The sequence below is a fragment of the Nuphar pumila genome, chromosome 15 (genome assembly GCF_984573655.1).
Source record: "Nuphar pumila chromosome 15, dmNupPumi1.hap1.1, whole genome shotgun sequence".
NCBI classification, from domain to species: domain Eukaryota; kingdom Viridiplantae; phylum Streptophyta; class Magnoliopsida; order Nymphaeales; family Nymphaeaceae; genus Nuphar; species Nuphar pumila.
The window spans coordinates 70,101,541-70,105,116 of record NC_143263.1 but is presented as its reverse complement, the minus strand read 5'-3'; the positions used below and the strand labels follow the sequence as shown (position 1 = coordinate 70,105,116).

At 35.7% G+C, this 3,576-nt stretch overlaps 1 long non-coding RNA gene across 1 annotated transcript; it reads right to left on the bottom strand.

Annotated features, from left to right (window-relative positions):
- Positions 1–1,257: 1,257 nt before the first annotated feature.
- On the bottom strand, positions 1,258–2,222 carry LOC149815555 (uncharacterized). The gene is made up of 3 exons (XR_016427834.1): positions 2,069–2,222; positions 1,855–1,926; positions 1,258–1,582 (listed from the first exon to the last, which is right to left on the bottom strand). It is a non-coding gene; the product is annotated as an uncharacterized LOC149815555 (long non-coding RNA).
- Between the last annotated feature and the right edge of the window lie 1,354 nt (positions 2,223–3,576).

Genomic DNA, 3,576 nt, shown 5'->3' with positions numbered 1-3,576 from the left:
CAAGACATACAATGAAACTGGAATAGAATTTAAATTGCATGAATTGCTTTTCTTAGTGCAATCGAGAAAATCATTGTTAAATCATACTAAGGTTCTCTCTAGATAATTTTGTATTGGAAACATCCTTGGAGGTTATTATTCTTAAACTCCTTGAAGCTACAGATCTAATGTATTAGGTGTGGAAAAATAAGAAAAACGGGTTAGATATGACTTGGTAATGAAGATGGAGAGAATGATAAAAGGAAGAAGAAGATTGGGTAAAAACAAAAAAGCATTACTAATTTCACATTCAATGTATTTACAAATTATGACATGAGTTTCAAGAAGTAGCTTAAAATCCCAGGACAAAACCAAACATGCATAAACTGGACATCTTTTGAAGAAAAGACTTCAAGAAATATATGAAAGTTAACAACTGAGTCATGCATGTTCTAAGGTGGGCCTCATTAAAATCAGCATATAATAGCAAGGAAAATTAAATTAATAGTAATTGAGGATCGGTACAAGTTCTTATTGCTATGAAGGATCCAGTCAGGAATTGGTCCAGTCAGCTTGTTGTTGTGAAGGAACCTACATCAGAAAGAATATACTATGCCCACAATACAGCAAGAAGAACAACGATAGTGCCAAAATGAAAGTCATGAAACTAGGGGAACATTTGCTTGGCCCCCAATGTGAATTGGAATTGTGAGATTCCAATTCACACAAGGCCATTTTCACACATCACACACCTCCAAGAAAATGTGTGAAAATTTTTGAGTGAGTGAATGAATCAAATACCTAGCTGTCTACATACAAGGCAAGTGATTCTGATTCACGTGGTCAACCCTGTGAATTGGAGTCACATTCACATTGGCATCTTTTACATATTTCAAAAGGGCATACAAGCGTGTCCTAACTTTTTTCATATATAACATGAGTGAATCAACTTACATTTCTTTTGGGGATGTAACACTAGACAAAGATGGAGGGACTTGTCCTGTTAAGTTGTTGAATGAAAGGTTCCTATAAATTGCAGAAGAAATATGGCAACTAATAACTGTAAATTTCAACAATGCAGTAAGGTCATATTTCACATGCACTGGTCACATGGTCAATATGAGTAGAACAATGAGCTAAAACAAGTGGCCCAATTTTGCCATTTTATTTATGATTATAATCTGATGCAATACTTGTTACGATAACATTACTAAGTTCAACTAAGCCATAATAGCTTTCATTTCTTACTGTGGGTAAGTCATTTTCAATTAGTAGGTGATCATATCAAAGAAGTTGACAATGAGATCTTAACCTTTCTAAAACACAGAGGACAAACAACAATTGGATTTATCCTACAAATCACAAGCAACTCACAGAGTTTTTAAGTTTTTCATGCTCCAGATATATGAAGGAATTTCTCTTGAAATTGAGCAATTTCTCAGTGTCCTCCAGCATTCAATCCATTTAGATAATGGTGACAGTTATAAACCAGATTGGTCATGCAATAGGGAGAAATATTCAATTGACTCACAACTCTTTCAAATTTTTCATGCCCTCTAGGTTGGGGAAACTAGAGCCAGTTCCATTTAGGTCAGTAATTGTCCTGCAAATTTCACAAGAATAGATGGATTAAGATGCACTATATTGGCTAAAGGACTCAGTTGGAAAATAGATTGGACTGTGTAAACACCCTTAGGGCCAGTGAGTCTACACAAGAATTAGTGGACTCGACCTCTTCAAGCCTTGGTGAGCCTACACGAATCCAAAGAACTTGGTTTCATGAAATAGCCCGCCAGAATCTTCCAGTTATAATTGAAATAACAGGTTAAAACATTAATTAAGTCATTCAGAACTTACCAGGGAAGTTGCACTTACATGTGGGTCAAATTCTTCAACGCAGATATGCTAGAAGGTAGGGGGCCTTCCATAGCCGTGCCAATTATCATCCTGAATCAAGTTCAACAAGGAAAACCAACTTGCTCCATAAGATGCATTAATGCATTTATAGTCTCCACCAAGAGGGGAGAAGAAAAAAAGAAAAATAAAAAAGTATAAAAATAAAATAGCTCTATGAAGTAGCAAAACTCACAAGGCCAACTTGGCATGCATTCAACATGGTGCAAACCTAAGACCCATCGGATGGGATACACCGATTCATTGTTTGTTGAGTCAAGTCTCAAATTTAATCAATCCACATTGCCTTTGAAAAATGAGTGCTCACATAAACTGAAGTTGAGTCCAATTCTGAAAGATATTAGGTATCTTCCCAGTGAAGTCGTTCCCACTGATCCAGCTACATGTAAAAAGAATAATTAATAGCTTGCAATATGCAGAATGCAGATAACCAGAAAAACAAGCTGCCAAAAATCTCCTGTAAACTTACAAATCCATTATTTTCGTCAATTTAGCTAATGTTGGGGGCAACTTTCATGTGAACTTATTTGAATTTAGGAACCTGCATTGGCAAACCAAATGTGCCTAGCTAAAATCAAGAGTTTGCAACTTCTTGTCTTGAAATCTAGTCAAGGGTAGTTTCAATCTTGCAGCCTAACAAAGGAAGAATATTTCCATTGCTTAATCCATTGCTTCCCTCGGAGATGAATTAGGGGCATAAGGGGATTCCAACTTGACAAGCTCCATGTTGAATACTTGTGGATTTGAGCTCTATGCATGATGCTATGATAAACTAAATAGGAAATTTAGATAGCAAGTAAAACTGAATAACATGACGTACAATCTCTTTATGCTGGTTAAGTTGCTCAGCTCTGGAGGAAGTTCTCCCTCAAGCTGGTTGGCTTCTAAGGTCCTGTATTGAACAAAGACAAACATAAGAAAACAGGGTCATGCATAAAGGTCCAAAGAAAATTGCATTCACTGGAAATCAAAGTCCAATGAATGAAAATAAAGCAAATAATATCCTTGGCTTCATTTAATTGTTGACAAACTTTAGAATCACTACATCATATTTATATAATGTCACTCAATTAGTGGCAATCATTAGAATGACTTTTTTTCTCAATAAAAGCAATTTTGTCATTCTGGTTGCAGCAATATGATCCTCTAAAAGCTCATTAACGTTCCATTAAGTTGCAATGTGAGCAGTAGAAACGATATGAAGGCATGCAATTAGTCAGTATCATCCAAGAGGCATGAAGCTCCATCTTAGCATCAATTATGTGAATTGTCCATGCAATGAGCTCATAGTAGACAACTCCTGCAAATAGTCTTTATGGTTATTTAAGCAACTCAAGGAGTAGGGCCATTCAAAAACATCATATTGCATTCAAGAGCAGTGAGTAGCATCTACATTTTATTGTGGCTAAAAATAGATCTTAGAAAAAAAGGTCTTAAGAGTCCATGTCTTTTCTTTCCAAAGAGAAGCTGATCAAGAAGATCCTATACCACAACTAGACCTCATACAATAATTATCAATAAAAGTATAGGAGAGATACATAGACATCACGTCTCTTTAAAAGGCATCTCTCCTCACCAAGACAAAAATCTTGCAATCCTCAGGATTCAAAATGGAAGACAAAAATCTTGCAATCCTCAGGATTCAAAATGGTGATTTCTACTAGAGTGAAACTTGTTTTATAC